The sequence below is a fragment of the Pteropus medius genome, unplaced genomic scaffold (genome assembly GCF_902729225.1).
Source record: "Pteropus medius unplaced genomic scaffold, Ma_sr-lr_union100, whole genome shotgun sequence".
In the NCBI taxonomy this organism is placed as follows: Eukaryota; Metazoa; Chordata; class Mammalia; order Chiroptera; family Pteropodidae; genus Pteropus; species Pteropus medius.
Genome location: NW_024340701.1, coordinates 19,088,451 through 19,113,086, shown reverse-complemented (window position 1 = coordinate 19,113,086; position 24,636 = coordinate 19,088,451). Strand labels below are relative to the sequence as shown.

At 35.9% G+C, this 24,636-nt stretch overlaps 1 protein-coding gene and 1 pseudogene across 1 annotated transcript in view; one reads left to right on the top strand and one right to left on the bottom strand.

The window, feature by feature from the left end:
* Positions 1-24,636, top strand: part of CASK (calcium/calmodulin dependent serine protein kinase) — a 391,044-nt gene that overhangs the window by 36,360 nt on the left and 330,048 nt on the right. The gene's annotated exons all lie outside the window — the stretch shown is intronic.
* Positions 24,393-24,511, bottom strand: LOC120581502 (uncharacterized; annotated as a pseudogene).

The following is a 24,636-nucleotide window of genomic DNA, read 5'->3' as shown; positions in this document are numbered from 1 at the left end:
TTCTTCTTTTACAGAAGTTCCTTTAACATTTCTTGTAGTAGTGGCTTCCTGGTGATGAATTCCTTAAGCTTTTCCCTATCTGGGAAGCTCTTTATCTCACCTTCCATTTTAATCAAAAGCCTTGCTGGGTAGAGTATTTGTGTTTGTAGATTCTTGTTTTTCATAACTTTGAATATTTCTTGCCAGTCTTTCTGGCCTGCAAAGTTTCCATCGAAATATCAGCAGACATTCTTATGGGGGTACCCTTGTAACTAGCTGCCTTTCTCTTGCTGCTTTTAAGATTCTCTCTTTGTCTTTGACCTTTGGCATTTTAGTTATGATGTATCTTGGTGTGGCCATTTTAAAGCTTCTTTTTAAAGCTTCTATAACTTTCATTTCTGGGCTTTCCAGGTGGTTCTAAGTGTTTTCAAAGTGTCAAAAAGGAAATTGAAACAAGCTCTGGAAAACTTTAATGAACTTCAACTGTGAATATGTCACACTCGTTTTAAAGACCACTGATAGTGAGATATTAATAAGTAAATCTGTATATTACTAAAGCATCTCTAAACATTGAAACTTCAATTACATTTTTATCCTGGATGCTAAGACATAGATCTTAGGGCTTACTTTACAGCTCTTACTGAGGTGAGGAGTCATAAGTTATTCACTATTATAATAGTGACAAGTCATTATATTTGGTAGGCAATCAAATATTTGCTGATTTAATTAAGCTTGTGTAATTATTTTTACCTTACTATAAATTTTAGTCTAGAGAGTGGAAGAGAATTCTCCTCTTTGAATTAGAAAAACATAAAACATGTGATGAACTTCCCCTCTCCTATAATAAGACTACTTTTTCTTTTAAAAAGATTAACCCACTAGGGTAAAAACTAAATTTTTCCATGAATGCTAGTGTTATTTCTGCCTGGTGGAATTAAAGATGTGGAAATAATTGGTATATAACCTTGATCTTTTTGTCCTGCCCTTACCCAGTCCATTATTTCTTCAGTGTAAAATTAGAAGAGTTAACTCTTAGTAGAATTCTCTATACTGCTACATAAGACAATAACCATGTTTTTGAAGTGAGTTTAATTTTAGATATTGAGTACTTCTAAATAGCAAGTTATGCTAGTTGTGAAGAAAAATTACATGCTTTTAACTTATTAATAATTTACCTGTTCATAGTAATTTAAAGTTCAGTGTTTTTTCACACTCATTTTCTATGTGATCTTCATATCAACCCTATGAAGTAAGTAGGTTTTCATTTTTCTATCGCACAAATGAAGGAACACTTTTTTTTTTAGAATATATGACTAGTTCAGAGTTGAAGAATTAGATTATATTATTTGATCTGAGTTACTTGATAAGGTGTAGAAATCTTGACACTTTTGCTCCATCGTAAGGCCTATAATTTTATCTTAGAATCTTAGAACTCTAGAGCTGGGAGAAACTTTAACTGATACAGGTGGAAAGTAGGTTCTATATTGGGTGCCAGGTCAATTGATCAGTTGTAACTGTTGAAATTTGGGGTTGAAATAATTTTGTAGGTGTACTTCCAACTTCTTGGAAGAGAGTACTCAGATTCTTAACCATGCCTAAAGTGGACATAAAGGCAACAAATGGATGGCAAATATATGGTAGTCAGGCTATGTAAACCGAAGGTACCTGATATAGTTTTTTTACAGATCTTATTTTTACTAACAGAAATTTGGAATAAATTTGGTTAATTCCTCAGTGAGTTACAGGATTCTATTATGTGTATCACTTAAGGAATTGAATTTCGCTATGCGGAACAGAAAACCCAGAGTAGTGGCCTAAATAAATTTGAACTTATGAAATGAGGATTCCAAAGTTAGGCATTACAGGGTTAGTAGGATGTCTCTAAGATACCATTAAGGACCTAGGTGCCTTCTAGCCTTCTTACCAGCCATTCTTAGTATATGCTCATGGTTACAAAGTAGCTTCTGAGTCATCCCATCTGTGTTCTACCCAGTCTAGAAGATGGGGGAGGAGCAAAACAATGTCTGCCAGATGAGTAAGAGTCTTTGAAGAAGTTTCCTGTAAATCACATATAGTGAAGTCTGTTTTTATGTCATTGATCAAACTATATCACATGGCCATTTCATATACCACAAAACTGGGACATGTATTTTTGCTTGAGCACATTGTAGCACAACAACTTTGGGCTTCTTATTGCCAGAGAAGAGGAGACTGGATATTAGGTGGATGATGAACAATATTAGATACCCTTTAACTATCCAATCTTTATTCAGTGTTCTTCCTACACAAGGAACATACTCACCTGCTCCTCAGTGGAAACACTTCCCAGTTACTGTATTCATTTTCGAAATTTGCAATATCCTAGTGATGTGCAATCTTCCACATTAGGTCCATTAGGTCTAGATATGACTTCTTGTGGTCTGGTGCCCCACAAACTGCCCCTTCCTCCACTGTTACATAGGTAGACAAAGAATAGGATAACTATAGTAAAAGTTCCCACTAAAAAGGCAGAGGGGAGAAGGGGAATGGAAAAGATAGCAGCGATCAAATCCTACTGAGAAGAGAGAGCAAAGATTCCCTGTCCTGCCAATAGAGAAAGTTCCTCGGATGGCTCTCTAATGGGATTTCCTTTTCTTGAGACATAAATTTGTGAGGAAAGCCCCAGCATTCTTGAAGAGCTCTGTGATTGCCCTTCCCTGTAGGTCAGAAATTACAGTGGAAACTACTGCTACTGAATCTGTAAACCTAAATACAGTAGAAATAATTGGATTCTGTGGTGGCAGAAACCAAGTGGTACTCGGTCACCAAAGGCAAGGTTGGCATGGTTTTCTTAATGTACAGCAGGGTCAAAGCAACAATTGGAATAATCTGAGTGATACAGGTGAATTTCTTTTACCCCAGAACAGGCCCTGACTATTCTTTAGAAAGTCTTTGTTGTTCGTTCTCCATGGCCCCATCTGAAGTACTCATTGGGAAGCCTAATTTTCTTGGGGAATGTACAACTTTCACAGCTAATGTTCTGTTGGCGAGGGTTTGGGGCCATGATTCATTTTAGAGAGTTAATACTTGCTGGCTGCTGCAGAGCAGTCTTATAGTTTCTATGATAATATTATTTTCTCAAAACCTTAGAGGTTTTTTATATTTTTTGCTTTTAGTAAGCTCCACGGGGAGAAGCCACATCTAGACATAGATTCTGAGCTTGAAAATTCTTCTACTTACTGGTCTCTGTACCCAGCCCTTTTCCTATAGCTTTTAAAATTATTAGTCATCTGCCTTGAGGTAGGCAACATACTTAATTTGATTTTTGCTGGCTGGTTTTCTTCTCTGTCCTGAAGAGAGCTCTTAAAACAGCTTGGAGCTGTGGACTTATCCTGCGCTAAGACAGTTACTTCTCTGAGTTACTTCTTATAATCACCTAAATTTGAATTACAGAGGCCATTGATGTTTACAGCCCTGCAAAGCTTCAAATTATGTGACTCTCAGTCCATCTATATTGAAGGCTACAGGCATAGAATGGCTAGTTCTAGTTCAATTTGGTCTCTGTGGGACTGGGCTCAAAAACTGCAAGAAAAAGCCATCATACACCCATATCCCGAAGAGTTCCTGTATTTCCCTGAGCTGTAGCCTCATTTGGCATATGATGTTATCAAATGTTTTGCTACCACCTAACAAGAGTAACCAGCATTAAGAGTCACTAACTTTTAATTGTTTAGAGACTGAGGCATCCATTCTTAAGACTAATTTTTTTTATAAAGTCTTTTCTTTTTCCTTGATATAGTTATATTCCAAGCATTGATGGGCAGCTTGCTTTTTAGACTCAAAGTGAGAGGAATTAGGACCAGGGGAAATGCTTTTTTTCTAAGGACAGGAACATTTGGAAAAGACAGGGAAAAAGTATGAGAGAAAAAATATGTGGATATAATTGCCAAGAAAGACGATAATTGGTAATGGTTAAATGATAAAGAAAAATGGGCATTGTGTTCTCTGTGTGATCCTGTTAAAGCAAAATAGATATTATGCCAGCCATTTTCTTATTTTAGTCATCAGGTGATACAGTTTACCCAAAGTCTTGGTTCCTGTCAACAGTGAGAGTTATCATAATTAAGTAGAAAGTGAACTTGCAACTAGTTGTTTATAAGTTCTCCAATGATAGCACCTTTTTGATGGGAGCCCCAGAAGGAGCAGAAAATGAGAAAGGTGCAGATAGCTTATTTAAAGAAATAATAGAAAACTTCCAAATCATAGGAAGGAAATGAATACGCACATCTTTGATACTCAAAGTGCCCCCAAATAGACTGAACATCAAAAAGTCTTCACCAAAATATATAATCAAATTGTCAAAAGTCGAAGACAAAGAATTTTGAAAGCAACAAAAGAAAAGCTACTCTTTAGATATAAGCCTCCTTTTCTTCCCCCTCTTCCCCTATTCCTCCCCCAATATGACTATCAGCAGATTTCTCCCCAGAAACCTAGCAGGCTAGGAGAAAGTGGCATGATGTATCCCAAGTGCTAAAAGGAAAAAACTGCCAACCAAGAAGATGATCCAACAATTCTCTTTTGGGTATTTATCTGAAGAATATGAAAACACTAGTACAGAAAGATATCATGCACTCATTACAGCATTATTTACAATAGCCAAGATATGGAAACAATGTAAGTGTCCATCAACAGACGAATGGATAAAGAATATGTGAGATATATATATATCTCAGTTGAAAAACCGAGGCTGAGCTGCAGCCCCTATTTAGATATGGAGGAGAAATTAAGACCTTTCCAGACATACAAATATATATATATATCTCACATATTCTTTATCCATTCGTCTGTTGGAGAGAGAGAGAAAGAGAGAGAGAGAGAGAGAGAGAGAGGAGAGAAAGAGAGAGAGAGAGAGAGAGAGAGAAGATGGAATACTGCTCATCCATAAAAATGATGAAGCATTGTCATTTGCGACAACATGGACGGACTTTGATGATATTATGCTAAGTGAAATAGATCAGATGCAAAAAGACAAATACTGTATGATTTCACTCATGTAGAATATAAAAAATTAAAATAAAACAAAAACAAACTCATAGATACGGACAACAGATTTGTGGTTACCAGAGAGGAAAAGGGTGGAGAGAGGGCAAAATGAGTAAAGGGTGTCAAATGTATGGCGAGGCGAAGGATGGAAACCAGACTTTCAGTGGTGAGCATGCTGTAGTGTATACAGATATTGAATTATAATGTCGTATACCTGAAACATGTTATTCACCAATGTTACCTCAATAAAAAAAGTCTTATGAATTTAACAGCAACAACAAAAAAGGTAATTCTGGCAAAGATGTACTTCATTTCTGAAGTACAAATGAAGGAGAGATAGACTTTCCCAAACAAAAGCTGACTGAATTCATCACCACTAGATCTGCCTTAGAAGAAATTTAAAAAAATTATTCAAGTTGAAATGTCACTAATTAACAACAAGAAAACATATGAATGTATAAAACTCACTGGTAAAGGTAACTGTATACTTAACTTCAGAATATTATAATACTGTAATGTTGGTACAGAAACCACTTTTAACTTTAATCAAAGTTAAAAGACAAGAGGGGAGAAGTCTACACAGTCAAGCTGGCCGTCTGTAGATTGCTAGGTAGGGGGGCCGGACTAAGGCACAATGGTAGCTTCCCTTCCAGCCCTCATGCTCACGCCAGGATATCGAAGGGGAGTGTGAATCAGCTCAACTGATTAGAAGAAATAAGATCACTCAGAGATTTTAAAATAAAAGATTTTGTATACTCTTTTGGAGATGAGGAAGTGAGTATGAGGACAGCAACATGATAGAAGTCCCAAATCTCCAGTAGATTGCAATCTACTTCTTGGATAAAGAATAGGGTTACAGGTTTGCGAAAGGAAACATGGCACAGTGAGAGACATCCCCAGATCTCTTCCCTTGAAACAATATTAAGCTGAACATCTAAAGCTCAACAAAAAACACCCAAATTGCACACCAGCATGTCTGAGCATGGGATATGCACATAAGAGCCACCACAGGTCAGAACCCCGGGTGTCGGACTGTAGACTGGGAGAAATAAAAAAGCTGCCTCTCGCAGCCACAGGAGCTACCTGTCGGAGGATGGGGAAGAGAGAAGGAGTGGCCAGTTCCTGGAACAGCTTGCCCGGGAAAGCTGTGAGCTCCCTGCGGCCAGAGGCAGGGCCCAGTCACCAAGGCAGAAAACAGAAGAGCAGGACGGCAGAAAAACAACAGTTGATTTTTATCAGCCGTGGTTGTAAAACCGAGGCTGAGCCGCAGCCCCTATTTAGATATGGAGGAGAAATTAAGACCTTTCCAGACATACAAAAATTGAGAGACTTCTCCACTACGAGGCCTGCACTACAGGAAATACTGAAAGGGATCCGCTCATGTAAAACAAAATGACAAAACAAAACAAACAAACAAACAAAAAAACATAATTAGAGGTAAAGTGACTATCAGGCAAATAGAAGCAGAGGAGTATAACCCTGACTAAGAAGAGGGCATTATAAGCTTAAATAATAAGAAGAGAATTGCTATAGCAAGATAGTATGTCTAGAAAAGTCTTAATTTCTCCTTCATATCTAACAGAGAGCTTAGCTGCATGCATTATTCTAGGCTGGTAGTGCCTTTCACTTAATAGTTTAAATATTTGATTCCATTCCTTTCTGGCTTGTAAGGTTTGTGCCGAGAAGTCCGATGATAATCTAATGGGTTTTCCTTTATAAGTTACCATTTTCTTCACCCTGGCTGCTCTGAGAATTCTGTCTTTGTCATTGATTTTTGATAATTTTAATACCATGTGTCTTGGTGAAGGCCTTTTTGGGTTGAGATAATTGGGTATTCTGTTGACTTCTTGAATTCCAAGCTCCATCTCATTCTTTAGATTTGGGAAATTCTCGTCAACTATTTGTCAGAAAATGCTTTCTAGTCTGTGCTCCTTTTCCTTGCTTCGAGAATGCCCATTATTTTTATGTTTCCTCTCCTGATGATATCAGCTAGTTCTTGTATTTCTCTTCATTATTTTTCATTCTTCGATTTCTCTCTTCTTCCTTCTGATTCATTTCTAGATTTCTTTCTTCGATATCACTGATCCTTTCCACCATTTGGTGGACTCTATTTCCCAAGCTTGCTATTTCATTTTTCATCTCTTGCAGTGTGTTCTTTATCTCCAGAAGATCTCTTGTTCTCTTTTTGAGGGTTTAAATCTCTTTGCTAAAGAACTCATTCTGTTCATCTAGTTGTTTTTTCAATTCCTGAAATTGTTGCTATGACTCGTTATGGAACTCACTGTGTTTTTTCAGAAGTACCATCCTGAATTCTCTGTCATTTAAGTCGCATATTTCTATGTCTGTAAGGTCATTTTCTGGAGATTTTTCTCTTTCTTTCTGAGATGCCTTGTCACCTTGGTTGTTCATGGTGTTTAATGGACTATTTCTCTGTCTGAGCATTAATGGAAATGTATTTTGCTTTTTTTTTCCAGAAAGAAGATTTTTTATATAAAGGTCTCTCTTTAGCCTGCTGCAAAGAAGGCGCTTTTCTTTTGGTTTCCAGTAGATGGTGTCTAAGCCTCTTGGATCCCTGCTTGATATATAAAGCCTTAAAAATGCCTTTTTATTTTCTTACAGATATTTAATCACGCTTGCTACTCTCAGTTTCAGACACTGTCAATGTTAGCAGCAGTTTTGGTAGCATTTGTTCAGATTCCCCTGGGGCTCCAGATGTTTGGTCTCAGTGGGTATGGGGGGAGGGGCAATCTGGGCAGGGGATAGGGGCTGTGGCTCAGCCTCGGTTTTACAACCACGTCTGGTAAAAATCAACTGTTGTTTTTCTGCTGTCCCACTCCTCTGTTTTCTGCCTTGGTGACTGGGCCCTGCCTTTGGCCGCAGGGAGCTCACAGCTTTCCCGGGCAAGCTGTTCCAGGAACTGGCCGCTCCTTCTCTCCTTCCCGTCCTCCTACAGGTAGCTCCTGTGGCTACGAGAGGCAGCTTTTTTATTTCTCCCAATCCACAGTCCGACACCTGGGGTTCTGACCTGTGGTAGCTCTAATGTGCATATCCCACTCAGACATGCTGGTGTGCAATTTTGGTGGTTTTTTTTTGAGTTTTAGATGTTCAGCTTAATGTTTCAAGGGAAGAGATCTGGGTACATCTCTCATTGTGCCATGTTCCCTTCTTCCTTCTTCCCCACATTTTAATTGTTAACATTTTTAAAGAAACTATAATGATTGACTTAAGTTTACGTAATGAGATATCTTAAAGTTAAGATCATAATTATACACAATAAAGTAATTATAAGGGTTGCAGTTAGACCATCAAAGCGTAGTTATTGATTAGTGAAATGCATTTGGATCTCCTAGGTAGGATGAGGCTTGGCTGTTGTGAGGATATATGTTACCCCACATGTGTAAGATTTACTGGACATGAAGAGAAAGGTTTTTTTTTAAGGGGGATGTTGCAGGCATATTCTGATGATACAGAATATTTTATTTGTTGATGATCAAAAGAGAAAGATGTCGATGATCACTGGAGATTGAGTGGATGGAAATGATTAACAGTGGAAGCAACAAGGTCAGTTTGATGTAGCTCACTGAGTTCTACCTAGGAGTCACATGGTTTGCATTTGGGCCAGCCTCTATCACCGACCTTAGACAAGTTGCTGGATGTTTTAGAATTTGAGTATTTAGTATTTTACCTTTTTGAACTTTTTACTGATGTATAACATAGCATATAGAATAATATACAAATCATTAGTGTATGTAGCTTGATGAGCTTTTACAAACAACACACTCCTATAAGCAGCACGCAAGTCAAGGAACTAGGACGTTACCAGCAGCCCCTCTTTGCGCTCTCTGTATTTCCATTTTTATCTTTAAAATAGGGGTAATACTGTGTTTATTTTTCAGGACTGTTGAGAAATAAGAAATAAAAAAAAGTGCCTTGATCTAGCTCAGATAGTGTTGTGCAAGTGAAATGAGATGGCTCAAGCATTACAAGTTAGACCTAAGGAAGTAGGACCAGTTTCCAGAGTCTTATGAAGCTTTCCTCCAGTAATATTTATAAACCTATTAAATTGAGGGTGAATAAGGAAATAAGTCTGAAAACTACAAAGCAAAAGACAAAACAGTTGTCTAATCATAAAGATGTGTAAGCAGAGTGTATGTAATACCCTATTATGTTAGTTTCTACAAAGTGTCATTCTTGAGATTCAGTAAAGCAACTTATATATTTTTACGTGTTTAACAGATGTGAAACCTCTCATTATTTGAGAATGCTCAAGGAATGGTAGCTCCTTGAAATAAAAGCAGGTTGTATATTGAAAATATCCACAAGTCTTGCATTCATCAAATATTTCTGTTTAGGTTTCAAGGGGTCTAATGTTGAATTTCTTTATATTAATCTGAATTTTAACAAAAGCTTTTAGGACAGGAAATCTTCCGTCATATTCTTAATACTATTAATTAATTGATTTCTTGCTGAGTAATGGTAAATGAAATTACATACAAATGAATAAAGGTAAACTCCTCTTGTAGAACTTTTTGAAAAAAATTTCAGATTTATTTAGCATAACAGATAAATGATGCTTACCATTTCTAATAAATGGCACCAACTCTAGTCACCACAATAATAATTTCGTATTTTTCTCTGGCTTCCAAATTCTCCATCATCTCTCTCTACAGCATCTTATTGGATCACCTTACAGGTAAATTATTTTGAAATTTAGCTGTAAAATGAAAGAAAATGAACTATGATTTCTAATTTCTGTAAAGTAAGTTCATTTTATTTGCATTTTTTCTCTTTGACCTTTAAAATGATCTCTGCTGAGCTCAGAAGTTTAATAAATCTTTCAATTATTAGATGATTTACTTGGGAGGTCCTTATCATAGGCAATACAGACATACCTCATTTTATTGCGCTTTGTTTTATTGTGCTTTGCAGCTATTGTATTTTAAAACAAATTGAAAGTTTGTGGCAAACTTGCGTCAAGCAAGTGTGTAAGCTCCATTTTTCCAACAGTTCTGTTCACTTCATGTCTCTGTGTCATGTTTTGGTAACTCTGACAATATTCCAAACTTTTTTTTTTTATTATTATATTAGTTATAGTGCACCATGAACCTCGGCTATATAAGACGGAGAATTTAATTGATGAACGTTGTGTGTGTTCTGACTACTCCACCTACTGGGTGACCTCCTGCCTCTTGGGCCTCCCTGTTCCCTGAGACACAACAATATTGAAATTAGGCCAAATAATAACCCTACAGTGGCCTCTATGTGTTCAAGTAAAACAAGGAGTCGAACTTCTCTTTAAATCAAAAGCTAGAAATGATTAAGCTTAGTGAGGAGGGCATGTCAAAAGCCGAGATAAACTGAAAGGTAGGCCTCTTGTGTCAAACAGCCAAGTTTTGAATGCAAAGAAAAGTTCTTGAAGGAAATTCAAAGTGTTACTTTAGTGAATATACATGAATGATAAGAGAGTGAAACAGCATTATTGCTAATATAGAGAATGTTTTAGTGGTTTGGATAGAAAATCAAACCAGCCACAATATTCCCTTAAGCCAAAGCCTAACCCAGAGCAAGGCCCTAACTCTCTTTAATTCTATGAAGGCTGAGAGAGATGAGGAAGATGTAGAAGAAAAGTTTGAAGCTAGCAGAAGTTGATTCATGAGATTTAAGGAAAGAAGCTGTTTCTATAACATAAAAATGAAGCAGCAAGTGCTGATGAGAAGCTATAGCAACTTATCCAGATACTTAATGAAGGTGACTACAATAAACAACAGATTTTCAATTTAGATAAAAAAAACTTTATATTGAAAGAAGATGCCATCTAGAACTTTCATAGCTAGAGAAGGGAAGTTCTTAATGCTTGCCTTCAAAGGACAGGCTGACTCTCTTGTTAGGGGCTAATGCAGGTGGTGATGTTAAGTTGAAGGCAGTGCTCATTTACCATTCCAAAAATCCTAGGGCCCTTAAGAATGATGATAAATCAACTCGGCCTGTGCTCTATAAATGAAAGAACAAAGCCTGGATGACAGTACATCTGTTTACAACATGATTTACTGAATATTTTAAGCCCACTTTTGAGACCTACTGCTCAGAAAGAAAGATTCCTTTCAAAATATTACTGCTCATTGACAATGCACCTGATCCCGCAAGACCTCTGATGGAGATGTACAATGAGATTAATGTTGTTTTTATGCCTGCTAACACAACATCCACTCTGCAGCCCAGGAATCAAGGAGTAATTTTGACTTTGAATTTTTATTATTTAAGAAATGTATTTCATAAGGCTATAGCTGCCATAGATAGTGTCTCTCTTCTGATGGACCTGGGCAAAGTAAATTGAAGATGTTCTGGAAAGAATTCACCATTCCAGATACCATTAAGAATATTCACGATTCATGAGATCAAAATATCAACATTAACAGGAGTTTGGAAGAAGCTGATTTCAACCCTCATGGATGACTTTTAGGGGTCCAAGACTTCAGTGGAGGAAGTAACTGCAGATGTGGTGGAAATAGCAAGAGAACAAGAATTAGAAGTAGAGCCCGAAGATGTGATTGAATTGATGTAATCTTGTGATAAAACTTAAATGGATGAAGAGTTGCTTCTTATGGATAAATAAAGAAAGTGATTTCTTGAGATAGAATCTATGTCTTATGAAGATGGGTATGGAGATTGTTAAAATGACAACAAAGGATTTGGAATATCATAACCTTAGTTGATAAAGGAGCAGTAGGGTTTGAGAGGATTGACTCCAATTTTGAAAGAATTTCTGTGGGTAAAATTCTGTCAAACAGCATCGCATGCTACAGAGAAATAGTTCATGAAAGGAAGAGTCAATTGATGCCACAATTTGTTGTTATTTTAAGAAATTGCCAGAGCCTCCCCAGCTTTCAGTAACCACCACCCTGATCAGTTGGCAGCCATCAACATCAAGGCGAGACCCATCCACCAGCAAAAAGGTTATGACTTGCTGAAGTCTCAAATGATGGTTTATATTTTTAGCAATAAAATATTTTTAATTAAGGTATGTAAATGGTCTTTTTAGACATAATGCTGTTGCACACTTAATAGACTACAGCATAGTCTAAAGATAACTTTTATATGCACTGGGGAACCAAAACATTAGCATGACTCGCTTTATTGAGGTATTTGCTTAATTCTGTGGTCTGAAACCAAACCCATGATATTTCTGAGGTATGCCTGTATGGTTCTAAAGAATAAACAAACTAGAGCAGCTATCCTTATAATAAACATTTGAGTATTGCCTACGATTTCAAATTTTAAAGTAGAATTTGAAAAATGTGAAAATGGAAGAAAAATTAGAGCCAAATATTATTTGATTGATCTTTTCATAGACATGTTTGGACATTTGAATTATTCCCACTGAGCTTCATGTAGTCAATGACTTCAGTCTGTTCCATTTGGGATGGCCAGCTCTCAGCCTCGAGCACAGTCTGGGACAGAGTAGAGGAGGGCTGAATAGGTCAAGCACCTGTGATAATGCTGCCCATAGTACCCGCTTCAAGATGCAGGGTTCTCTCATTTGTCATGTGACTTTCATTCCCTTCAAAAAACCAGCTTCTTTTCTATATCTTCTGAGCAAAGTTTAATTAGCATTGATAGATACTCTGGAAGTGGTATGTAGGTGGGTGTGTTTAAGATTAGGAGTGTTTTTTTTTTTTTTATCAGGGAGAAACCTTGTCACTAGTAAGGTAGAATCTAGGTTTGTGGTTGCGAGGATATCTTAAATGTGAACGCAACATAAGATAATTTAAATTAAAACACATCCAACAATAGAAACTATCTTAACCCTTCTCAAGTACTTGAATTTCTTGTAGCTGGTTGGCAGAATTGAAAGGCTACCAAGCAGCCACATGGGTCCATAAATAAAGATAAACTCCTCTTCACTGGAATAAGGACCCTCCCATACAGCATTAGAGCATGTCTTTCTCAAGCAACAGAGGCATATTATTAAGACAAAGCTTCTACTCAGTAGGATAAGAAGGGATTTTTTTAAAAATTGACCTTGCCATCTGATGTACAACTGATAAAATTTTGGAAACATTTATAGCTAACATCCCATAGTTTGCCATTATAGCTGGTACAGGTAGATATAACATTTCAAATTATATAAGATGTATGTAATTACACTTGACCCTTGAACAATGCAGGGGTTAGAGTGCCAACTCCCATGCAGTCAAGAATCTGTGTGTAACTTTGACTCCTGAAAACTTTACTAATAGCCTACTGTTGACCGGAAGCCTAACTGATAACATAAACAATTGATAAACACATATTTTCTATGTTATATGTATTATATACCGTATTCTTACAATAAAGTAAGCTAGAGAAAAGAAAATGTTATTTAAAAAATCATAAGGAAGAGAAATACATTTACATTATTTATTGAAAAATAGCCATGCATAAGTGGGCCTGTGCAGTTCAAACCTGTGTATTGTTCAAGAGTCAATTGTACATTTTCTATCAAATTCCCAAAATTCCATGCTTCATAGAAGAATTAAAATGTTATCCTGACTTAGTGTAGGCTTACCAAAACCTGCTGCCCTCAGGTTATCAGGAAACTTATATAATCACTTCAGGTTGCCACCAAATCTGTATAATCATTTCAACAGAAAGACTGTTCCTAAAATCCTTAGGGAGAACATCAATCCTAAGGATATTTGTTTCTGTTTTTGTTTTTGTTTTTGTTTTTGGAGTGGGACTAGCATGTGTTTAGTCTACCTATAATGTGTCACAGTCTTATTCTTTGTGTGTTTTGCTTTTTATCTTTAAATGATGTTAAACTATGTCAAAACATGAATAAGTTATTTGTCAGAATTTACTCTTTTACTATGTAGGGCCTATTATCTTTATACATTCTAATACATTTTCTTCCCCCAAGAATTAATTGTATAGTTAGTTGATGAGTGTACTTTTTTCTTTTAAATTATTCAGTGTTTATTTTTTAAAATATTTATTATTTTCAATTACAGATGGCATACAACTATGCTTTTTGTTGACAGTTTATTTGATGTGTTCTGAGTTGAATTCCATTCTACAGCTGCATGTATACTCTAGGTCTTTAAGGAGGCTGTGGGACAGCTTCTCCCAAAATATGCCTAAGAGAATATTGGTTTCATTTTTTTTTTAAAAGATTTTGTGCTCAGTTTAGGAAAAGCTAGTTTTAATGAAATTTAACCAGTCTCTTTTCTGTATCACCCTTCAGAGCCTTAAATTTGCTAATATGCTTTGAGATTTTTTAAGGTAGGGATATCATAGAGTGTTTTCTAAACTTATTTTACTCTTATGGAACTTTTGAGTACTAGAGAACTTTGCAGGCATACTGAGCTTCAAAGCACACCTTGGGAAATGTGATAGGGATAAAAAATGATTAAAAATATGAGTAACCAAGTGTTCATATGAATTAAAAAAATGTATTTGGCATTCTTGAGCCATGATGATTGTTTAGAAGGAAAAGAAATGGAGAGCAGCATGACGCAAACGAAGACTGTTGCACTTTGAGTTCAGGTCCTAGCTCTGTTACCAGCACCTCATGTGTTCATATGTCCATGTGTCTATGAATGTGTGTTTTAAAGTGTCTGGGAGATGGTGGTTGTCTTTTGCCTTTTGCAGACCTAAAGCCTTCATCTATAAAATGAGGGACTGGATTAAGTAAGTGACGTTTGGAGTCATCTCTACATCTGACTTTTTTTTTCTAGATGGGCCTCACTTTACCAAGACCATGTACAGAAGCTAGAATTTTAGGTATTTATTGGACACTTGCTTGTTTTGCAGAATAAATATATATATATATTTAATATATATAATATATATTACATATATATTATATATATTATATATTATATATATAATATTATATATATTATATATTATATATATTATATATTATATATATATAATATATATAATAAATATATATATATCTCCATCCATCCATCCATCCATCCACTGTAGAGAAATCACCTTTTCAAGCTGAGTTTTATTAGTTTTTTCCTCAAATTCATTCATATGTAACTCACATGTAACTAAGTTTTCAGAAGTATAATATGTGTAAGTTAAATCTACCTGTATCTGTAGGCATTTGCTTTCTGATTCCTAGGAGATTTTTGTCATTATGTGATTGATGTTGGCTAGTGCTTTTAATGAAAATGTTGGTCTTTTAAAACTCAAGCATCATAATGTATGTACTTCACTTAAAACATAATAAGTTTTATAAACATATACTTATGCCTAATGAAAATACATTCTGAGATGTGTTTTTTGTTCCTTCCCGTTTTTATTATTCTTTAAAAATTGTGGTAAAATGTGTATAACATGAAATTTGTCATTTTCACCATTTTAGGTGTATAATTTAGTGGTTTTAATTATGTTCACAATGTTGTACCACCAACCATGTCTAAGATGTAAGTAACCTTTGTGGTGAGTGAAGTTTAAGTTGATTGTATGTCACAGTATTTTACACTAGGACACCTTTGTGCTAAATAACAAAGGTATCATTACCCTACCTAGATATTGTGGGAAGGAAGAGAAAGTCATGCTATCGAATGGTAAAATGATTTCTTAAGAGCCTAGTATTTTAGATCTGGATTAACTAAATCCTTTGGTACATGTTATAGTTTGATCTGACTGATCAGAATTGAAATCATCAAGTACCTTATTGAATAACTGCCTTTGTTAGGCACAGGTAGTCTACTGCCACAGTATCCTTTTAAGGTTATGAGTATTTTGTGCAAAAAAAGCATGGAGTTTTGTCTAATATTTATTAACAGACCCTTTTCTTCTAGGCTTCGGTCTTTCTGGTGGTCTCAAGTTACCACTATAGATTTTGCCCTTATTCATAATATCGGTTTGGCAATGGGGCTAGAATCTGGTAACTCCTATCAGCAATAAACCTTTCCCCCACTCTGGAAATGCTGTGTCTCATGAGTATTCTCCCTTTTGCTTCTTATTGTTAAGCTGCAGTCTTTGGGTAAATGAAGTGACTTGTCCCTACAAAGAAAGATCAGGGACCAGTCTAATTCCCCTATTTGAGGGAAGCCCCAGAGAATTAGAACTAATGAATTTAGTTCTAATGAATTTAGAACTAGAACACACACATTCCAATTTTCAGTCAGAGAAGATGATTGTCCTGTGGTAGTCAATAAAACATAGAGGGATGGTGTCAATAGAAAAACCTATGAGGGAATTTCCAATGCTTTATGTTTTTTTCTGAAGTTAGAATTTAGAGTTTGACAGAACGGAAGTACTTAGCCACTTCTAACACCCTCTGTTAAAAACGAGGAAACAGGCATAGAGTGACTGTGCCTCAAAAGTATATAATCCATCAATTGTAAAGCCAGGACTGGACACCCATATTATCTTGACTCTTACTGTAGCATCAAATGTCTGAGAGTGTGACTCTGTCTCTGCTAGTTTATTTGCCTACAAGATACTTGATAGAATTGTTGCTGCCAGTTACTCCAGAAGAAATATTTTTGATGTTCTAGTTCTGCATCACCTTCTAACCAATTAAGAACAAGATGTTTTTAGTTCACTTAATAGCGTAATCATTCAGCAGAAAGGAAATTTAAGTCTATATACAGTGTTAACTTTTGTAAGTCTGAAATTATTTTTAACTAAACTTTGAATATGAGAAATGCTTTCTATAAAATACAGTATTTTTCTCATATAAGTGAATATTTACTATATACTAGTTAAAAGGCAAGTGCTACAGAACGTAAACAAAACACATAAGGCAACTGAAGTCTGCACAATTTCCTGATAGGTTCAACAGGTAAGTTTTTGCTCCTGTAAAGAGGATAAAGATTGGATAAATTTGATAGGGGACCTTGGGCATTTGTCTGATACAGGTACAAGGTAGGGATAACATAGTAATTAAGAAAGTCATGGGCTCTAGATCTGGAAACTTGGGATTTGAATTCTGATTGAACCACTTACTAGCTCTGGGGCTAGGGCCAAGTTATGTAACTTCTCTGTACCTCAGTTTCCTCATCTGTAAAATGGAAATAAAGACACTGCCTATCTTTCAGAGTAGTTAAAAGAATTGGTTAATAATACCAGAAAGTCTTAGAAAAATGACTGGCACATAGTATATGCTAATACCTAAAATGTTAATAATAAACTAATAATATATTTGAATATATACTTATAATACTAATACCCATTACTAATAATTTTATTGTTCTTATTGTTGCTCCTGTTGGAAGACTATGGTAAATGTGACATGTGAATGGATATTTCTTTTATGCTTCTTTGCTAAGTACAGGACTTTTGACCTATAGAATCTTTTGACTACTTGAATGTAAATATAAATATTTTCATCAGAATTAAACCAATATTAATGAATTTTTTGTTGAGAAAATATTTCTCAGCCCAGATGGTTCCACTAAGCCAATTTAATTCCTTGATTATGTTTCCATGCTATACAGTTAAAACTTTTGTATTTTTTGTTTTCATATTTATTTTCCTGAAAGAATTTTTATTGGGATTAATTGTTTTCTGTGTAAATCCTAAAACCAGGCTTTAAAATTTTTTATTTATTATGGCTCTATGGTTCTACCATTGTAAGTTTTCTTTTGTACTGAAACTGTAATCATTCTACACTAATCTTTATCATTCTACACTAATATATTAACCAATATAGTTTTTTAAAAGGAAGCACTATTATGCCAACCTGATTATTATGCTTCATTTGGCATGCATTCTTGATTCCTTGGCATTCCTCTCCACCAGCGTCCCCCCTAACTCGATATTGTCATTAACACTACTTCAAAAACATTTTAATAACTCAGGAGTCAAAGAGCATGAGTAGAGGCAGATTGTGGTTCTTTAAATGGCTAGGATTGAAGGTGTCAACATAGTTATATTTCTGATGACAAGGAAAATAGCATGGCTGAGGCTGGGAGTAAATCAAGATGTTCTGTATAAGGAGGAAGAAGGAAGAAGGCTAAAATGGTTTTGCAAATGCTCTATAGAAGCTGAATCCTGAAGAGAGGAAACTCCAACAGAATAAGGATATAATGTTTTGTTAGGCCGTAAAGAAGACTCACTGAAAAACCAAAAAGGAGTAGTATGATGATTTTCAAATATGCATTGTTTCTGATCAGTTCTACTCTAGGCAAAGATTAAGTACAGAATTTCATTTTTCAAAGAACATGTTACTGAAACTATTCTCTTGCTTAGCAGTGACTTCCTGGTTTAGTGTAAAAATCTCTCCCGAGATTTTAGATAAAGCAATAAAAACAGATTTGCTTTAGCATTATGCACTGTGGATGATAGTTTATTTAATGTTTTATTAAGATCGGAAACCACTACGGCCATGCTACCTGAACAAGCCCAATCCTGTCTGATCTCAGAAGCTAAGCAGGGCCTGGTTAGTATTTGGATGGAAGACCACCTAGGAAGACCAGGTGCTGTAGGCATAAAAAATAAAAAGAAATAAGGGATTGTAAACTGACAAGGTTCTTGCAATCTGTGAGGTCAACCAAGGTTTGCCTCGCCTAAAACATAAAAAAAACCACAAAGATTGGAAACCAGTAGGCATTGTATATTTGAATCAAGTACTAATCTAAAACAATAAGCATCTGTTAGCATTCCTGCTTGTCTCTGTTCTCTGAAAAGCAACATTATGGCAAGGTTGAGAATGTCTTGAGCAATAGTTGAAGTAGTAGCCTTTGCTAGTTCCACTGATCATCACAACCATCTTTATTTTCTGATCACTGTAATACATTTTACCCACTAGAGTTAAGGTTTCAACTGAGTGATCTCTTTCAAAAAGAATTATTAATCTTGATCAATAGTATATTAACTATAGTACATTTTTAGCCTAATGTGATTTTCTTAGCTGGTATTGAGATCCATTTTATGTGTTCAAGAAATGAAAGCAGCAGATGTGTATAGTACTTTGGATTGTTTGCATTACGTATTAGCTAAGTATTTGTAGTAAATCAGAAGTATAAAACAAGCTCAAAAATCCAGTCTGTTTTATGGAAGTAACAAAAAACAATCTCATTAAGAACAGTAACTGCATTTGTGTACTATGGAAGTACCAGAATTTTTCTACAAATGGAAGGGTAATTGCTTTTTTGATGTGTTCTCCAGAAAGAATTGTAGACCATAATTTTTTCAACCGATAAATTCTTTTTTGTGCAGTGCTTTCAGTGTTATTTACTAATAATGTTACAACCAAAATAAAAATAGGACTGTGCATGGAACTCATTTCTTCTCCTCTATTATAGCTGGCTCTGTCAAAGATGTTTGAAGAAACCCTAATTGCCTGCAGCCCTACAATGACTTGCACACCAGATGTACTATTTTAAAGTCTTGGTTCTTGGTATGCATTTTTCACCTTTTACTTCAGTACAAGCTTTTTGTTGGGAGCAATTAATGTTAAGCAGTACAAATGTCTTTCTAGGCAACATAATTGGATTCTCACTTTTTCCCAATGAAGAAAGCAAGGTCAACATCAACTTCGCATTTTCTTCTAAGGCTATTCCTTGAGTGAGCTCAGAGTTGGGTCAAGGTCAAAAATATTTATTTCTTCTTTTTGCTAAAATTTAGTACCAGAACAACTAAATAATTTGGATAAAGAATTCTAAAATTTTATAATTTGGTTAGTGTTCAAATGGCATCATTTCAATCCTTTTGTTTGTCATCGCCTCTGACAATAGCATTTTTCTGTAAGCTTTTCATTTATTTTAATCTTCAACTATGAAGTATTTGATCATATGAGGACATGGGAGGAAATAGTGAGTGAACCCATGACCTCAGCTAATGTGTTAGATATCTTATACAGGATTAGTTCTAGATGGGTCCCATGGAGTAGATTTGAACTTTCTCAGCTGTTGAGTAACATTTGTCCTTGTCAACAAATCTGCCCCCTCCCTGAGTCCCGTGGATTCTGATCTCCACTCTTGTTTGCCTGTAAATGCCCATCTCTTGGCAGTGGGGAAGTAACTGGCTAACAGAGTCCTCTATGAGCTGCTTCTAGAGCAGCTGCCACTAAGGGCTTTCTTTCTGGAGTCTCTCTTTAAGGGACATCCTTTAAGATTGCTTGTGTTGTTGGTGATTAGTGGTAGCCAGCACAGAGGAAGAGAGGGTCACTGGCCAGCGCTGAGTGAGGAGAGGGGATCTGGAATGCCTCATTTCAGCCCAGAACCAGCCTGGAAAGGATTAGCAAAAACTTCTTCCACTTATTGAGTTCACTTTAGTAATGATTGTACTTCAGCAGCCAGGTCTTAGCTGCTAGGGGAATTGGGATCTACTGATTTTAATGTTATTGTGTTCTGGCTCGATTATCATAGCCCTAAGAAAGGGTACCAACAAAGGACAACATAACTCAGCCAATAATTCTTAGTTGTTTTCTTCACAAAACTTAACTGTTTTCACTTTACAGTTCGTAGAGAAGGAAGTATCATTGGGTTGTGAGATGGTTATGGCTCATTTACTTTGTACTACATGGGATAAAAGTGGTCGACAGAAAAAATAGTCCAGAATCAGTCACATTTTGTTAGGTCTTTTGCCCAAGGAGTAGTTACTTGTGGAGATTTTGACTTATTTAATTGGGAAATTATAATATTTCTCCACTCTATGACATGCCTTCAAAAACAATGAATCTTTATAAGAATTGCCAGAGTACTATGACTGAAGAAAATTAAAGACCCTTATGGTGTTAATTTCATCCAAATATGTAAATACAGTTTGTGTGGCAAGTAGAAAATTTTAGCTGTTTCCTATTTTTACTTTTACATGAATATTGATTCAAGTAAGTCACTTATTAAAATAAGTCACTTATTAAAGTCTAATAACTAAGAAATACAGTACATGTGGACTGAACAGAACAACTTCCTTCCAAAGACTACAATTTGAAAAGGGAGGGGAAAAAATAACTTTATCAGAGAAACCTGACAAAAACTATGTCAACCACATAACCAAGGTCGTCAACAACAGTGATAAGTCATGTTGACAGTATATACCTTTGATATGATGTGATAAAGTGACACTTTACCTCTGTGGTCTTCTTCCCCAAAACACATAACTCCAGTCTGATCATGGGAAAAACATCAGAGAAATTCCATTCAAGAAAATTCTGCAAATCACTTGAACAGTACTCCTCAAAACTGCCAAGGTCATCAAAAACAAGTTAAGTTTGAGAAAATGTCACAGCCAAGAGGAGCCTAAGAAGATCTGACTAAATGCTATGTGTGATCCTGGAACAGAAAAAAGAACATTTAGATTAAAAACTAAGGAAATCTGAATAAAGAATGGACTTTAGTTAATGCTGATGTATCAGTATTGATTCACTAATTGTAACAAATGTACTATTCCAATGGAAGATGTTAATGATAGGGGAACTGCAGACAGGGGATAGGGGAACTCTATGTATTATCTTTGTAATTTTTTTGAAAATCTAAAACTATTGTAAAAAAGTAAAGTTTTATTTTAAAAGATCAGTATCATAAAAGGGGTTCCGACTTACTATTTAGAATGATCTCTTGGTGATGAGGTGAATAAAATATTTAAGAAAAGCCAGAGGAGCATAGGTAGCGATGTTCCTTGAGATCTAGACTCTGATAATCTTGGTAATGCAGTATCACTTTTTCGACAAGTACAATTCCTTATTCTAAGAAGAATTGACATGCCGAATTTACCTGTAATAGAATTGAAGAGATAAGAAACATAATAATTTAACATAATCTGAAACCTGAACATGTTATATGATTGAGATCAACACTTGGGAACATCTTAAGTGAGGGGTAGGCAACCTATTTCTGTAAAGTGCCATAGAGTAAATATTTTAGTCTTTTCAAGGCCATACAGTTTCTGTCACAACCACTCAGCTCTGCTGTTGTAGCAAAAAAGCAGATACTATGTAAACAAATGCATGTGGCTATATTTCAATAAAACTGTATTTACTGAAACAAGTGGCAGCCTGAATTTGGCTTGTGCCCTGTAGTTAGCTGAGTCCTGATCTAAATGATATTGTTGCCAGGTCTTTTAGGTACACCATAATTTCTTTTTTAAGAATTCATAAAGGAATGCAGTCTGAGCAAGACAGAATAATATTGCTTTCAAAGAGAGTAGAAGTGGCAGCAATATGTAGAGATAGATGTATGTGGGTCATTGTGCCTTTGGAAGCTCCAAGGAATGTATATGTATCTGAATTCAGGGCAATTCATTAACCACACTCTTTTTAGGTTCAGTCCGATTATGGTCTTTTTGTTCATTAAGTCTTTACTATCATACGGTATTTAAAATCCTTTAGGGAAACCCTATACCACTTATCTTTCAGTCCAAATTTCTAACCAGGGCTTAAGGTAGTATTTCCTAAAGTGTGGGACAGGTATTTTGGTAAGCTGTATTTTAGGTGGTAGGTACCTAGCAAATCTTAAGTAAATAATAATAAACAAAGAATTCTCTATAGTCTTCTTTCAGTCTTTCTGATTACACTAATAACTTTGAGAAAGTATGTTTGGTTTTAATGTAACATTAATAACCAGCATAGCCTCTTATTTTTCCTAAGCGAGAGAGTCCTGAAGCTCACAGCATTTAGAAGGAAGGTGACAGTACCTTCCTAGAATTTTATAGCACTATTGTTTTAGTTCTACTTATTTTTAAGGTCACCATCTATTTATGGTAAAGTGATACTGTTTTCCATACTGTTAATGGAAGTGGAATAATTTTTTTAAATAAATTTAAGTAAAGAGGGCTAATTTAAATGAGATTGCCTAAAGAAAGAGATTTGAATCAAGAGAGAGAGAGTTGCTGCAAGAGAGATTCTCCATTGCTAGCTTAAAAAAGGAAGGGGCTGCCTGGCAAGGAATGCAGGTGGTCTCTAGGAGCTCTGAGCCTGGCTAATGGCCAGCAAAGAAATGGACCTTTAGTCCTACAGCCATAGGAACTGAAGTCTGCCAACAACCTGGATTATCTCGGAAGTGGATTCTTCCCCAGAGCCTCTAGATAAGAGCTTCTCACACCTTGATATCAGCCTGTGAGACCCTAAGCAGAGAATTTAGCTAAACTAAATGGACTCCTGACCTACAGAAACTGATAATCATGAATGGCTGTTGTTTTAGACTGCTAAATATGTGATAATTTGTTATGCAACAATAACCTAATACAGCCTGTAGGCGTCATTCTTATTTTTCTTCTAACAATTAGAGAGCATGCCCCCTCTTCCAATATCATTTCTTCTCCCAAAACAAAAAGACTTCGTTCAGGTCTGATTGAGGGTTTTCAGGGTACTCCTGGTATGGTGACAGGGAGATCTCTTTTCTCTGAGTGTAGCATGGCTGACTTGACAGAATTTGGTATTGCATAAGAATTTGTAAAAACCATCGTGCCCGGAGAAGTTAATTCGACTTTCCTGTTTCCTAGACTTTAAATTTTTGTTGTTTGGGAAAAATCAGCCAGCATACAATACAAGAAGTAGAATCAAAACATTTTAACTTAGGGAATGGGAATGAGACAGGAAAACACAGAGCATTACCTACAGACTAAGAAAAACTAAAATTTCTTGGACATGCTCAGGATGACAAGAAGAAAGAAAAGAAACATTATATGCCAAAGCAAGGCAAGAGTAGGTCCAAAAAGGTGACAGGAAACATACCTGTTGAAAGTGACTACACTGACTTCCCACTCTAGCCTGTAAACCCAGTTCTCTGAGCATTATTATTTAGCTGGTTCTTGATCATAAAATCTCAGTCAGTCAGTCAAAGGCTTATTAAGTGTCTTTAATGTATCTAATGGCACCTACTGATCATTTGCTGAGTTTTTACCTTCTAAATCCACTTTTCCTTATTCTTGGCAATAATGGTTGGCACAAGGTACAGCATGGATAGTGGAAAGCCCACAGACCTTAACAGCCAGGCAGGTTTTACGTTAAAATCCTAGCTCTGCAATATATTAACTGTAGGCAACTGAATAAGATTTTAAAGTTAATGCTCTTATCTGTAAAATGGGAATAATAGTGTCTTTCTTCTAGAGCTATTAAGAAAATTGCATGAGACCTTTGTGAAGCACCTAGTAGAATGCTTGGCAAGCAATAGGTATAAATAGTAATGCTGCTGTTCTTGTGATCATCAGGGCAAATCCAGGATGAAATAACTCAGAAGCCCTCAAGGGAATGGAGGGGTAACAAGTGTGGGAGGAATATAATACATTGAAAATAATGGTCCCCACAATGGTAGCCCCAGAGCTGTGGCTGGAGGTATGTGCCTTTAGGTCAACTATAGAGAGAGAAGGAGTCTTTGCTTGGAGGCCTACCCTGACTACCCTATTAATACTAAAACCTGTCCCAAACACACCTGAGTATTTCCAATTCCTTGACATCCTTTTTTGCTGTAGACTCATCCCCTTTCAATACACTTTTTTTTTTATGCCTACAGCACGTGGTCTTCCTAGGTGGTCTCCCATCTAAGTACTAACCAGGCCCGACCCTGCCTAGCTTCTGAGATCAGACGAGATCAGGCATGTTCAGGATGGCATGGCCGTAGACTCAATACATTATTAATTTGCTTACTGATTTGTGTTTATTTTTTCATACTCCCGGCATATAGCAGTAATATATTTGAGTTTAAATTTCTTATGTTGTACTTTGCTTGTCCTACCTTTTCTATTTTA